The following is a 15,646-nucleotide window of genomic DNA, read 5'->3' on the forward strand; positions in this document are numbered from 1 at the left end:
CCAGCGCGAGGCGTAAGCGAGAAATTCCCGGCCGCGGCGGCCGCTTTTCTGATGGAGGCGAAAAGCAAAAACACCCGTGTGTACGAGATTTCGGCGCACGTTAAAGATCCCCAGGTGGTCAAAATTAATCCGGAGCCCTCCACTACGGCGCGCCTCATCGCCTGCGTTGCGTCGGCGCGTTAAACCCTACTATCAATCAATCAATCAGAGGCGTAAGCGAGTGTCCCAGTGTTTTTTAAGTACGCGTTACGTTCTAGCGCGAGACGTAAACGAGTGTCCCGGTGTTTGGGTACCGTGACTACATGAGACGACGGTTACGACGGCGACATGAGACGCCAACAGCTCGAGCTCCTAAGGGGATTCGCCCTTAAAAACAGAACGAATGCAGATTTTGTTTAGCCCCTCCCTAGCACCCCGAACCCTCCCTCAGTCTGAAATACGTTTCCAGTGAGGCTGGGCCATTCTCTGTTGTTCTGACCCGGCTAAGCGGACTCCTGAACAGCCTTCAGTGTCGGGCTAGTTGAAAATAGATTTTTGACGTCTTCCCAGGAACAATCATCCGACAGCACGGTGCGCTGGCGAAGACGTTGCGAGCGAGCACTACTGTCGTGGTCGCATACATTCTCCTTTACAGACGGCTTCTACCAAGCCTGGTGGCGATTATCATGCAGGGTTGAGGGCTGAAGAATTGTAAGAAATGGGTCTTAACGCTGTGTTTCATATTAAGCCAAGGATTCCCAGAACTTCCCCAGTGGCATTTCCTTCAAGTTGCGTGGTTTGGTAAAATTACCTATACCGTAAAAACAATTTTGTAAATCACTGACTTATAAGTGTTTATGATATTTCTTGAGAATCCTGTATGGTGTAGGGCTGGCTGAGGTTTCCTGTGCTGTAGTTCACTAAGGTTTCAACTTTGGTTAGCTGGTTCTGCATAATATGACGAAAGACAGCGCTTAAATGCAGCGCTGTGTTCGTGAAATTCATAATGACCCACCGCGGTGGCTCAGTGGCTAAGGCGTTGCGCTGCTGAGCACGAGGTCGCGGGTTCGATTCCCGGCCGCGGCGGCCGCTTTTCTGATGGAGGCGAAAAGCAAAAACGCCCGTGTGTTCGAGATTTCGGCGCACGTTAAAGATCCCCAGGTGGTCAAAATTAATCCGGAGCCCTCCACTACGGCGCGCCTCATCGCCTGCGTTGCGTCGGCGCGTTAAACCCCACAATCAATAAAAAAAATCAAATTCATAATGAAAACAGCGCGAAAACGGCAGGAAAAACATATATAGACACGTTAAGACTACAATTCGCTAACTGCGCATGCCTTTGCGCGAACTGTCAAGCAAACACAAAATGTAAGACAAGTGGCACGTTTGCGGACGTAAGCAAACGCCACTTTCCTGAAACTCAAACTCTTTATCAGCCAGCCTGATACTAGTACCAACTTCCCAATTGACAGTCTTCCTGCCGCTGGTCTGTCAACGACGCAGTTTTCAACGACCGTGCTTGGGCATCTACCTCAGATCCCCATCGATGCGACAAGTGAACCGTGGTAGGAATCATGCCGTGATTCTGGCTGATCGAATAGCTGAAGTTCTTGCTGCGTCGCCATGCAATGCTTGGTGCGTTTATTAACAAGGCACAAGCTGCTCATTTGCTGACAGGGTCGGATGCACAGACCTCGCAATGGGAATCAATGATCGGCCTGTAACAGGTATGGCGTCACGTTTTCGTCTTGGCGGCGGGCAGGGTTGCCGCCAAAGGTGAATGGTTTCACCCAACGAATACATCGGAAGATCTGGCGCCTGGTTCGCGAGTGTCGAGATCGTGACGAGCACATGTAGCCACGCGCCTAGCGATGGGTGAACTGTAATTGCGCGAGTACAAAGTTCCGACGCGTCTGCTGCTGCCCGTACGGTGGCACGGGGTTGAAGGCTCCGCTCCGAGCCGTGCCTCGTGTCTGACGCGGGTCATCGTGGTGGCAGCCCGATGGGTCGATGTCAGCCGCACGCCGAGGACGACAGGGCGCCGGTGGGGAAGGGGCTTGTGACTCAGGTGAGCACATGTCCTCGGGCGCGCATCGATTTTCGCGCATTTACAAGCCTGCGGAGAGCTTCTGTTTTCCTTTTCTTTCCCTACTACGTTTTGTTCGCGTAATTATTTCTTTTTTTCAGCAGCCCTGCGAGTTGGCGCCCAGTGTACACGCACCACGACAGAGCCGAGAAGTTGGTTCTCCTAGGCAACGTTTGCGCGGCTTACATAATAACAAGGGGGCCTGCGAGGTAGTCGGTTTGAACAGCCGCTTATGTGCCTCGAACCTGCTGCTTCTTAGTTTTTGCCCATAAGCAGTGCGTTACTTGCGTGTTTGATTTCATTCCACCTACAGTGCACGTCACAATCGCTGGGACATTATTCGGGAGCGTATTTTATTTATTTATTTATTTATTTATTTATTTACTTATTTATTTTTTATTTATTTATTTATTTATTTATTTATTTATTTATTTATTTATTTATTGGTCGATGGATCAATTTATTTCAGTCGTCGAGGCTTTACTTGCACGCGATTGGTAGCAGCATTAGGAGGTACTCTGTTATAGCACGGATTACGTATTTTTTAGCCGCAAATGTACAAAGAAATCTTTTAGCAGCCACTGAAGACTAACCCTCCGCGGTTCCTCAGTGGCTAAGGCGTTTCGCTGCTGAGCCCAAGTACGCGGGTTCGATTCCCGGTCGCCACGGCAGCTTTTCTGATGGAGGCGAAAAGCAAAAACACCCGTGTGTTCGAGATTTCGGCACACGTTAAAGATGCCTGGTGGTGAAAATTAATCCGGAGCCCCCCCATACGGCCCGGCTCATCGCCTGTTTGGCGTCGGCACGTTAAACACCACGATCATCATCAGGAGCAAATGCAGACTAGTGCAGTCGATGACCTTGCTTATGGCCATAAAATTTCCACATGGGAATATTTGATCTCGAATGTTATAAATGTCAATTGCTTTTCTAACACGAAAGATTTTTATTCCCAGATACAGGAAGATTTCACTGACGTCATATCCATCACAGAAATGACGCTAGCACAACGAAACAAGCGGCCTGTAAAGGGTGCACCCCTGCACACGGGGTCTTCTTGCGGGGAAGCGACCTTCAGTACTAAGGAGCACGTTATACTTAGGGTTGTTCGTTTTCGACTTTTATATTTTAACACGAAATGTTTTATGCCGGGATACACCAATATTTCACTGACGCCATATCCGTCACGGAAATCACGTCAGTATACCTTTTCCGAAGTGACCCACCAGCCGGACGTCGCTCGCCAAGCACACCCACAAGACAGCCGCCAACCCGCAAATCATGCTGAGCTGCAGATTTCGCTTCACATTTCACTTTCGTGTTTTACCGATTACTATGACAGGAATCAACCACGTTTTTTTTGGAGAACTAACTGAGGCACCGCGGACCTACGAAAGGTTCATAAAGATTCAGGTAATACACTTTTTGAGCCAGTGAAGGTGATTCCCGAAGATGACGAAACCACCTGGCGGCCACAAACGGACCAAGCGAGCGACGCGCAAGAAGCATCGGCGCGACAACTCCCGCGCCTGCGCCTGCTGTCGAGATAGCTGAGTGCGCATGCGGGTGCTTCTATTGCCAGTCACTGCATGTCAGTTTGCTCGAGTTGGGCGGCAGGGCCTCGTTTTTGTAAAAACCGGGCGGCGATTTGTGCAGCGCGGCCGAGCGAACGGGGCGATTCTTCGCAGCGTCCGACAGCTTGCGCGTGCGCGGAAGCCGTGTAATAATTCGGTTCCAGCTTCAAAATAATATGTGCGTCAGGAGCTCAGTTGTTGTCATTCTGTTGGCTCTTCGGTAGACCGGCGTTGTAGCAACTCGACGATAAAGCTTCCAGCGTGACTGAGCGTTCGCAGATCGGTATGTGACCGAAACGACAGCTAATATCAAGTATTACTGCGCCGCTCCTTTTTGTTCGATTATTCATTTTTGTGCACATGAACGGCGTTACATGGTTTTTAGATTCGTGATTTCAGGGGGGGGGGGGGGGGGCTTTTTTAGGGGTGAAGCTCCTCTTGCTCGGGCCCTGTCCCGTCCCTCGTTGCTGCTGTACACGGCACCATGATGATGATTGGGGCAGGATCCCCCTAAGGATTGGCCAACCAAATATTAGCCGAAGAGGTCAAAACGTTCAACTCGTTCGTTGCTACCCAACAGGGAGGAGAGGAAGAAGAAGAGGTTGTCGTTCGTCGCCTGCGAGCTCAAGACACGTACCGGGGGTACGTACGCGACACAAGACGCTCTGCAGAAGGCGACGGCCAAGGTGGCTAAAATGTCACACAATGAATCCGCTAACTAACCCATGGAGATTCTCATCGTCCTAAACAAGCCCTACATAATCACCACAAACATCGACGTCGTCGACGGGCTTGTCAACGGAGCGGTGGGAAGTCTCAAGCATTGCGAGCGAGGAGTGGTGGTCTTGATGCGGCGGCTCCCGGTTTCGATCCCACGACTCTCTGACCGCGACGGGAGGTACGTGGCGCAATTCCCACTGTGCTACAAACCGAGACGTGAGCATGGCTACGAACGCGCCTTATGTCCTTCACTCATTCAGATGGTGCGCGCCGTCAAGAAGACCTATAACAATGTTTCACGGTTTTACCGATAAGCATTTTAGCTTCGCCCCTCAAAATATTAGTCCTCAGAATACAAGACAACGGCTCAAACACCGAAGAGGTCAACGCCCTGGAGAGAAACGTAAACCAGACAAACAACAACAACAGACCATCAGGCTCATATCCAGGGTAACCAATCGACACCACGGCCTCAAAGGAGGCAATATCATAAGACTCATACAAGCATACATAATATCAAGAATTGTGTACACGACTCCTTTCCTGAAATTGAAAGCAGAAGAAAAGGCCAAGCTAAACAACCTGATTAAAAGAGCGTACAAAAGGGCCATAGGAATACCGATCAGCACCTCAAATGAGAAGCTGGAAGCCCTTGGAATACACAATACGCTGGATGAGATAATAGAAGCCCAACAACTAGCACAGCACGAGAAACTCTCAAGGAGCAAAACAGGCAGATTCATCCTAGACAAACTAAACATCAGAACAAGAACACAGCAGGAGGGACCCAAACAAGAAATGGACACAAGAATCAGAGAAACGTTCATCATAGCCAGCATCCCAAGGAACATGCACCCAAATTACAACCGATAAAGAAGACAGGAGAGAGCGAAGGCTCTCCACAAGAAATATGGTAAACTAGAAGGTGCCCTATACACAGATACGCCCTTACAACAAGGGCCTAAAAGGAAATCTATGATATGTGTAGTCGTGGACAATACGGGATCTATTGTGACAGCCTGCACGGTTAGATCGGAGAGGAGGCGGAAATAGCCCTCGCCATGGCTACCGGAAAGGCAAAGAGAATAATTAGCGATTCGAAAACAGCAATCCTAAACTTCTCACGAGGCTACATCTCCACAACATAAAACGAGACCCCGAAGCCAAAACCGCATTAATATGGTCTCCAGCGCACTCGGGAATGCCTGGCAATGAAGTCACACATGATGCTGCTCGAGATCTAGACTACCAGCCCCCCAACCCCCTGCGGACACACTGCCAGATGAAACAGCGGATGACAGAGACCCACTCACAACATATAGAGAAATCTTGTACCACTATAGATGCAGCAGGAAAAAGTACCCAGAGGCACACGGCAATCTGAGCAGATCCCAGGCCATCGCTTGGCGACAAATACAGACAGGAACTTTCCCTAACCCACTTCTGTATAGCTACTACTACCCCGGGACAGTCAGCGATCTTTGCAAGACATGCGGCCAAAGGGCAGACCTCAAACACAAAATATGGACATGAAGACAAAAGCAAAAAGATACACAAAGAATAAACATCTTTAATGAGGAGCAATGGGAGACGGCGCTGCTCAGATCCGAAGAACTACTGCAGCAACTACTGATCCAAGAAGCTGAAGAAGCCGCTAGGCGTCAAGGACTTCTGGCCGACGGCTGAAAAGAAGGGCAGGGAAATTCCACTCCTTCCCCTTCTGGCTTTCTGGGAAAAAATAAAGTTCTCTCTCTCTCTCTCTCCTCTCTCTCTCTCTCTCTCTCTCTCTCTCTCTCTCTCTCTCTCTCTCTCTCTCTCTCTCTCTCTCTCTCTCTCTCTCTCTCTCTCTCTCTCTCTCTCTCTCTCTCTCTCATCATCATCATCATTCATTTCGTGGAGATGGCGGGATTTTTTTTAAATTTTTTTTCTTCGTTTTGTACTGCCGGTGTATGAGACATCTTTGGTTTATATAGTTAGTTAATTCTTATTATTTATTACTGCCTTAATTTTTGGCCTTTTCCGCTTTTTAAAAATTTGCTTTGGGCACCACCTTGAGAGTATAGCATCACCTTGAGAAATCTAAACACCTATTCTTCCGTCTGGCGATGTCGATGGTTGAACGCGAAGCTTTGTCGTTGGGGATTCCTTGGTCTGAGTTTAGACTCTGACTCGCAGATGACTTGGCCCATTAATTCGTTGAGCTATGACTTTGACGCGCATGCAGTTTGGACTTCAATCGCCGTTTGATTTCGCACGAAAAAGCTTCGCGTTCAACCAGCGTTGTCGTTAGACGGAGTGGTGCATGATTTTTCTGATTTTTCTGGTGCATGAATTTTGCACGTCCATGTACCCCTCTCCAAATCCGAAATGCTTCGAACAAGCGGATCGGCGCAATCAGATAGACGTGGTCTTCATAACGCGAGGGACACGGGCTCGATTCTGACCTCGGAAAGCCTTCTTTTCTTTCACTTCACCCACGATCATCATCATCGTCAGAGAAAAATGGCTTTCCTGCAGTGCGTTTTCGACGCGACATATGCCACCAATGAGACATAAAAAATCGCTGTAATAAATGCGTAAACCTAGGAAACTATGAATTTCGTGCAGATGATGGTCGTTACACGGCTGGTGCTGTTGGGTACTCGACAAAGAATGTTTATGCATTAAAGGAGCAACTGACGAATATATATGAGAGCTGCACAAAACTACGACTTCATCGCATGCCGCCCGATCTCAGTAATCGTGTCGCTCGCTCGTCCTGGCGCGTAAGGTGCTTCGGGGGGCTACTTTCGAGAGAAACCAAACGCTGTAGCCAAAATCTAGAAAACTGATACACATTGACTGGATCAGGAACCGCCTCAGCTATCTCGACAGCAGGCGCTGGCCCGGGATGTGTCGTGCCGATACCTCTTGCGCGTATACTATAGCTCTCTTGGTCCGTTTTATTTTGTGGCCGCCTGTACTTTACTTAATATTCCCCAGCCTGTCATTTCTGCCCATCCCCCGGCACTCAAGGTTATAGGGTGTGCCGTAAAACTTAATTCACCGCTCCTTCCTAGAGAGAGAAAGAGAGAGAGAGAGCTCTGTATTAGAGAAGAAAGCCGAGAGGTTGGCCGGAATCGTACCACCGACATGCTACTCGGCGGGAGAATGGGTAGGGGAGAGTAGAAAAGGCCCTATAGATAACAGGGCAGAAGAAAGAGAAGAGAAGTAAAAAAAAAAAAAAGCAGGCATCATGGAGTTTGTGTGAACAGTTCGACGAACGTCATGTTTAAATCAGTTCAGTCACGCCGATCTTGTCCAGGTATTCAAACAACGCCATTAGTGCTTTGCGTTGTGCTGATCTCCCCATATATCAGTGGGAAAGCCGGCTGACCAGCTTCCTGACCTGACGTGCGGCAGGATAGGGGCCAGGCTACCCGGGATCAGGTGGTTCCACCCACAAGGGTGGTGACTCCAGGACCTTTTCGTATGCTCAACAAGCGTTTTTCCTATCTCGTTTCCTTGCGTTCATTGATAGTGTCCCTTAAAATTAAAAATCCCGGGCCATCTTCTCTAACGTGAAACCTGGCGAGGGACGAAGCATACAGTGTGTAAGTGTAATCAGAGATTGTAAGTCTCTCTCTTGCCGCGCGGCGCGCACTGCAGTTGACAAATGCCGCGGCGTTCAATCTCCACGCACTTGCACTTGTCTTGAGTGATCTCGTTTCTGGCAACATCGAATTCGGTCGAGAACATTGCTGACCAATCAAGAACAGTCTACGATAGAGACCGCAAAGCTACAACCTTGCCATATCAAATAAGATTGCCGGTGCGGCATACGAAAGGAGGAAACGCGCGCTTCGCTTGAAACGTAGGTTAAGATAATCGGGCGCGGCCAGGCGCTGGGAACAAAACATACATAAACAAACCCGACGCATGGCTTATGGCAATAAATTCATTTTTAGCACTCAATCAATCATATGACAAAGTTGCAGGTTTCTAGCAGAAAGCCTTTCTCATAGCGCAAAAAAAAAAGACAACGGACAGAGAAAAAGACCACAAACAAGCGCTGTGAGCATTATGGTTTACGAACTAGCCGGCACCTTGAAAAGCCTGTTCGCGAATAGGGTTACCTCACGCCCCTACAAGGAATCACAGCGGGTCTACCTTTTAACGTGTTGTCATTCCATTCACAGCTGCTTCGAGATTGTCGCAAATTGTTGTGGGCTCTTTTAACGGCACTTCATTCGCTCTCATCACAACTACCGCTTTATCTCCGCCTTGCACAAACCCCGCGCGAAGCGCATATACTACTCGCCAGGTAGCTGCACCCTTTGGGCCCTATATAACGAGGTTCGTGGAGGAAAAGGGCCGACTGGTTTGCGATCAGCTAATTAGTTTACGGCCAGCACGCAGCAGTCACTGGTTCCAATTAGCATTCAGCGAGTGACAAGAATGCTCTTGGGCAACGCGGATGTGGAGGACAGTCGTTTCCGCGTTACTGCGCCCGTTCGCCGGACGCGCTCTGGCGGACCTCAACGCCCGGCTGAGCAGAGAGCTGCGGCAACCGAAGAGGGTAGACTGAACTGCTGTTCTGAAAATTGAAAGGTCAATTTTCAGTGTCATGCCGAGCTGTGCAGCGCGGACGCAGCAACGATCGGGCGAATTACGCCCCGCCAGTCGTTGTGGCTCGGACGGAGGCTTTCTGATTGATTGATTATTAGGTTTTGACGCACCGACGCTACACAGGCGATGAGGTGTGCCGTAGTGGAGAGATCCGGATTAATTTGAACCACCTGGGGATCTTTAACGTGCGCGGAAATCTCGAACACACGGGTGTTTTTGCTTTTCGCTTCCATCAGAAAAGCGGCCGCCGCGGCCGGGAATCGAGCTCGGAGGCTTGAAAACACGCATCAACTGAGCCACGATCCGAGGATCGTCTGGAGGTACCCAAGCCCTTCTTAAAAGCTCTGAATGCGAAAACATTAACGTCAGATTCGGAATGTCTTGGATGCTTTGCCTCCATGCCGCGCTCTTGAAGGGCGTTGTCGTTTTACCGCTTGGGCCGATCTGCTTCGCCATTCACTTCCGGTATAGCTTCCATCCGTCTCCCATACGTTGCGCCGCTGCTCCTTTGCACGCGCAATGGAACGCCTTGTGCTTTAAGGACACGCGAAGCCTCGGGAGTTTTGATTTGAGGACATCAAAAACTGTATGTAAACCTAGCCTAATACAGCTGCGCCGTAAAATTCGCCGTACGCACGCACGTCACGACGCATTGTCATGGCCTTGTCATCAGAAATCGAGGGACGACCTAGAGTTAGTGAAGAGAGTGGTAAAAGTGAGGCACCCGTACTCCTCCTATCACAAGCGACAATGGTGGGACGGGGAGTGCAAAGTGCGGATCCTTGGATCGTCGGAATGGGTAACAGCAGGCTTAAATGTCTTTAAAGAAATTCCAGGATATCTCTCAGTCCCGGTCAGCAGTGTAATCAGTTTCTCCTTCCAAAACTGGCCACGTATCATTTTCAAGATGTCAGGCTAGAATATGAAAACAGGTTTTTATAAATCTCTCGATAGGATTTAGACCCGAAAAGTTATCTCCTTTCGGTGTCATAAGGTTGATGATACGCGTGCCAATAAGCAAAGCTCAGTAAATTTTTGAATTTTCGTCATTGAAAAGGTTAAATTAGTACCTGTACCTTGAATGTGTTTCCTCGAATCTTTCCCTGTACTTGATCCGGTAATGTTATGGAAGCTGCTAATCATCAGGGTGCTCATAAAAATTTCGAATTTATTAGAGATTTCATCCTGGACAAGGTAGTACTGGTTGAACGGGTTCTAACACTTCCCTCAATACCTCTTTGGTCCGCAATTTTATTGGACGCGTTTTTCCATCCAAGGGCGACTCACACGAATGTCTGAAAGAGAATCTGAAAACCTATTTTGGCTTCCACTGAGACGATATTACCTCATTTCCCCCTTTTTTTGAGAACCATCGGGACTTGAACATTAAAGAGGGAATGCCTCTCCTGATATAGAAGCTCCTTGATACGGGGTTTTTAGTTTTCTTTTATAGCTGCATTCCAGAACAAAAAAAATTAATGCCCTTCCACTCTGTGAAAACGGATGACCTGCGAAGCTACACGCCCTCCACGGAGCGCACGAAACAAAACACGTTTGTTTGTGATTTACGACTGAACATACTTCCTGGCCAATTACCCGAATGAAATATAGAAAAACCCGAGCTTTATCCTAGCGGACAAACGTAGAGCTGTCTCTTTCCCTCCCGCGTCGTAGGCATCTCACTGTTTGTGGAACACGCCAACCCCATCCACTCTACCACTGAGGACACCGGAGCGTTCGTATTGGGCTGTTTGACGGCCACGTTTAAACCTCACGCCAACACAACGTATATGACATCAGTAAGGGCATGAAACCTTTAGCGGTGCGGGACCCCACCCCCCCTTTTTCCACTCCCAATCCGTGCACGCATAAACCGGCAACCGGCCATGAGCGGGTTCTTAGAAAAGAAAGACGCTGTCGAACATGTTCCTCTTAAAGCCCTTTAAGCTGCACAAGTGATATTGGCTCATGTCGGCGTACCAAGCGGGCCAGTTGCTGTTCATCTGGGAGGAATTCGCAGCTACTCGACCAGCTGAAACTTGAGGCGGCAACAGCTTTACGTTGTTTTCGTGAAGAAGCGTCAGCCGTCAGCCCGAACGCTTCTGTTAGGGCTGACGCTTCTTCAGTTTCGGCTCTTCTTCCTCCGAGGGAACGACATGCGTACGTCCCATAGCGAGTTAACACCTCGAAGGTCTCGGTGGTATGTGCCGCCCTGGCGTTGGACCTAGCCTTACGCTTTAGGTCTAACGTCGTCAATCGGTACCTGCAGCGTGACGTACAATAAGCTTAACGTTGCTTGGAGTCCCGTTAAGCTCAGCGTTACGGCTACGTTATGACAATCGTAGATATAAGGCTAAGAAGGGCGAATGGACAAAGCTTTAAGAGGGTCATAGTTGCGGAGGGACGAAGAGAAAAAAGGGCGCAGCTTGCACTCGTGGTACAAGGCTCGATAAACAGCAGAGCTCGAGGCCCCTCTCCCTTCGTCAGAGACCGGGCTGTAGCACCTCACATGGATTTCTGAACTTGCTGCTGAAAGTTCTCCATGACTGGCAGGCCCGGATCGTTTTGTCTGCAGGCTTTCACATCTCTACCAAAGTGGACCGCGTTTGCACGGGCTAGAACCCGCGGCAACCGGCTTCGCGAACTCGGCGTCTGGGCTCCCCACTTCAGGGGCAAACGCACGTGAACTGGCGAGGGGAACAGTATGAGAGAGACCACGCCACGAACGCAACCGCATAGAAGCCGGTTTCACAACGCGAGGGACCCTGCAGGTTAGATTCCCTCCACGGGAAGCGTTTTTTCCCCTGGTTCGTCTTTTTCTTTCATGCGGCGGTGGTCTTTTTATTGTTTACTGTTGTGCTTTAATTGGAAGATTCGGTTATCGCTTTGTTTTCGTTCTTTTATTATTTCCAACCTTCCAAACCCAGGTGTGCATTTGCCTTCCCTTCTCGCAATGAAGCGGCCTGGGAAGGCAAGATGGAATGGTTTCTGCACGCAATTGGCACCTAAATTGATTTTTAGGTTCATTTATTTTTTCCGCTTCAAAATTAACTCATCTGGTTCTAATACTTGTGAATACTTCGATCTGGCATTTTTTCCTTGTAAGTGTTGCGCACTGCGTGCCTTAACACAACCTTTTTTTCTTTCCAATTGGCTGCGCATGGTATTGTTTCCGCCGCTGCTAACCCCCGTAGCGTGATTCCAAACGCTTCGCTTCACAGAGCCCGCACGTGACATGTGGGATGTCACTGTGCGCGCTATTCTTTTGAGCGCCTGCTAAAAGGACCTCACTGTTTGGGTTCTGTGGCCTCGATGGAGAGTATTGAGTAATGGCGCTAACCGCTTGGGTTCGAAACTCACAAGGTCTATCTTTTAGTTGTTTTTTTTTGTCATTGCTTGACTTTTGTCAAACTCAAATCTACGCGTTGTTTTTGTTAATAATAGTGATTTGGTATGTTTTAGGTCACTTTAGGTTTGGGGCGCAGCCAATGACGACGTTTAATTACCGTTCTGCATCGCACGAACAGAGATGTCACGCGGGTGCTCTGTGCATCGAAGCGTTTGGAAATACGCAACCCCGTACCCCTCGGGCCGTTGGGGTGGCCTAGTTGCCCGTTTCATAGCTTAAAAGTCCCGGACTTCCCTAAACACATTTTTTTTCTTGAGGCTCGCATTTCCAGCACCTGCTCCTGGGCTCCTTACCTCCTCGCCACTCTCCATCACAGTTCGTGGCCTAGAATTTCTACCTTCTCTACTTCGCCGGTGATGATAGTTTTCTGGTAACGCTCCACGGAGGAACTAAAAAGACGCAAAGGGAACAGGATGATAATGATATCGAGAGAACACGTTCGGCAATTGCAATTTTCACACTAATGCTTTCGGCTTCAGTACATAAGCAGCACCCAAGATTGGGCCCCCCCTAATGCTTAATACGAACGCATTAAATACCCCATTACGCGAAAACCCGAATCCGGAGTGACCGACAGATAGTTACAAAAATGCCCCATGGCGCAAAGAAAATAAAAGTAAAGAACGAATTCAAAGAATTTGAGTCTGGGATTACAACCTGGGCCCACAGAATGCGAGGCAAGCACACATCCCTTACACCAGAGCCATCCTTTGTACAGATAGGCCGTGGTGTAGGGTCCGTCTATCACTATGCCCACCCAGACGTGGTCATAGTGAACGCGTCGTGGCCTTTGACTTGGAAACGTGTGTCAGAGACACGTATTGAGGCCTACGGGAGTAATTTCAGCACGGACATCACAGAAGTAGCGAAAAACTATAATAGCGTATGTTTAGGGCCAAAAAAGGGAGAAGACGAACAGAGAGGAGGAGAAAGAATAAACATTTATAGACCAAAAGAGAGGGAGTAAGGGGTGGTGGTCAGCTACGTCCAGGAGGCCGCGAGCCTTTGTTGATTCCAGGGCTTGTTGCACGAGGGCTATTTGACGCTCCGGTACCAAAAGCGCAGACTCCCACTGCTCAGGGGAAGGGGAGTGGGTGGGGTCGGGGCTGCGTGGGCAGGAGTCCACGAGGTGATAGGTTGTGAGAGGGAGGAGTGTCGCAGTGCGGGCAGTTGTAGGGATGTATGGATGGAGATATGTGGGCGAAAATGGTGTGGTTCTAAAAGGTGTCCGTGTGTAGTCGGCGGCAGATAAACATTATAAAGACAAAGGGAAAAAAAAAAACGACCCAAATGAACAGGGGTCATAGTGATTGTAATGAGAGAGTACAATTGTACATACACTGGAGGCCTACAGGAGTCATTTGGAAATCCTAATTAGAAAATTATCAAAGTGTGTTTGCGCTAATAGCGTATATGAAAGACTAATAAAACGGATGACCAAGCCTTTGAGTTATAGTAGCGGAGAGAAGAGGAAAACTCCTCAGAGGGAAGAGGATCATGGCAGTGGTGAGGATAGGACGCCATCGCACCGCTGGACGCATTTGTGCTGCCGGTGCCATGTCTTCTGCGATGGAAATCTGAAGCGTCTGCGTCAGCGGCAGCTGGGAAACTGGGTCACCCACGGAAGTACGCCAGAGGAAGACGCGAGGAAACACAGAAAAATGGCGCACGGCGAGCAAAGAGGAAGGCGCTCGCAGCAGCTAAAATCACCACCACCAGCCGGCACGAACGCCAGACATATATCGCTCTGAAAACTGAGACCTTGTTGCAACAAATAGTGACATCTTCTTGCCAGACATATATCATTAGACATAGGTGGTCGCACAGAAGGACGGCCTCTCATGCGCACACTGCTCTTAACACTCTGAATTTTGTGCTATCAGTTGCCAGAGAAACTTCAGACCTCAATGCCGTGGTCTTATGAGAGCCTCCAATGTCAGCTACATGTTCCTGGCATGAGATTCAAGAGAAACACACCAGTGGAAGCAGCCAAATTTTTTTTTTGTGCTTGAACACATTTACCTGAACAACCTCCAAATTTTCACGGATGGCTCAGTCAATCAGCACAAAGGGCTAGTGCAGCGACGTATACCTTTCCAGATGCGCAGGTCTCCTGGGTTGCACGACGGGATCATGTATAGTGTCCGCCACCGAAACCGAGTGTATTGCCATCGCGGCTGCTTTGAGGAAACTTAGGTCATACTAGCCGCAGGAAGTTGTAATTCTGACTGATTCGAAAGCAGCACGACAACTTTTGCAGCGTGGGATCCCCACGAAAAGGGTCTGCAAGCGTTCGTTACGGCTCGTGCAAGAGCTCAGCAGCAAGGGTTTTCAAGTGTGGTTTCAATATATTCCATCCCATGTTGGCGTCAAGAGCAATGAGGCCGCTGATCAGATCATTTGTGCCGACTGTTAAAGTTTCCGCGAATCATTGGAACGACTTCAGGTGGACAGTAGCCGATCTGGGAAGATCCTTATCATCAGCTTTGCGCCACAAAGGTACTCACAAGATCGAAGGCAACTTTGCTCTACCGCATCTGAACGGGCTCAGCAAAGACAACAGCATGACTTTTCAAAGCGGGCCTCGTGCGATAGCCTCTGTATTCGTCATGTGCAGTGCTAGGGGATGTGTTGCCCAGAGCATGGACGGCAATGCACTCAGCGATGCGAAAGTTGGCAGCTCCACACACCACTCTGGACCACATCATTTTCCCATGGGATGCTGCAAAGGGTGGTGTCGAGCCTTCATCTTATAGCTTTCTTCAGGAGACGGAACTGGCCGACTCGTGGTGAAGTGACCATAATATTGCCCCGAACCTTGCATTGGGTTTGTTTGTTTTTTGTTAGTGGAGCACAAGTTCGCTCCAGTAAACTTGTTTTTCCTTCAAGCCAACGCAACATCTTTGGCTTCGTGACAATATTAACTCATTAGGTGGTGCTCTGGTTTGGAAATTGCCGGCCCATCTTGCCGCACGAACAGCGCCTGATTCAACAAAACAACCACCACCACCACCACCACCCCCACCATTACAGCTTGAAATAAAATGCAATGCTTTCGCAATCCCACACGTAAGCACTCCTGTGGTTCTGATTTCTTAGGTAGCATTTTAAATTTGTTAGAGAGTAGCAATTGAATGAACCATACACGGGTTATAACGTATTTTCAGTACGAGTGAAGAGGCACAGACGTGCTAGTCCGCTATGTAGATACTAACACTAGGGTTGTGGTTCTTGCATCGCGAAACAAACGCAGCTCCTGCAAATATCTGC

At 49.0% G+C, this 15,646-nt stretch overlaps 1 protein-coding gene across 1 annotated transcript in view; it reads right to left on the reverse strand.

Moving 5' to 3' along the window:
- The window catches only part of Nompc (no mechanoreceptor potential C), an 82,005-nt gene that overhangs the window by 49,467 nt on the left and 16,892 nt on the right, over positions 1–15,646 (reverse strand). The gene's annotated exons all lie outside the window — the stretch shown is intronic.

The sequence above is a fragment of the Haemaphysalis longicornis genome, unplaced genomic scaffold, assembly GCF_048455015.1.
Source record: "Haemaphysalis longicornis isolate Haplotype H1 unplaced genomic scaffold, Haemaphysalis longicornis Haplotype H1 scaffold_3, whole genome shotgun sequence".
In the NCBI taxonomy this organism is placed as follows: domain Eukaryota; kingdom Metazoa; phylum Arthropoda; class Arachnida; order Ixodida; family Ixodidae; genus Haemaphysalis; species Haemaphysalis longicornis.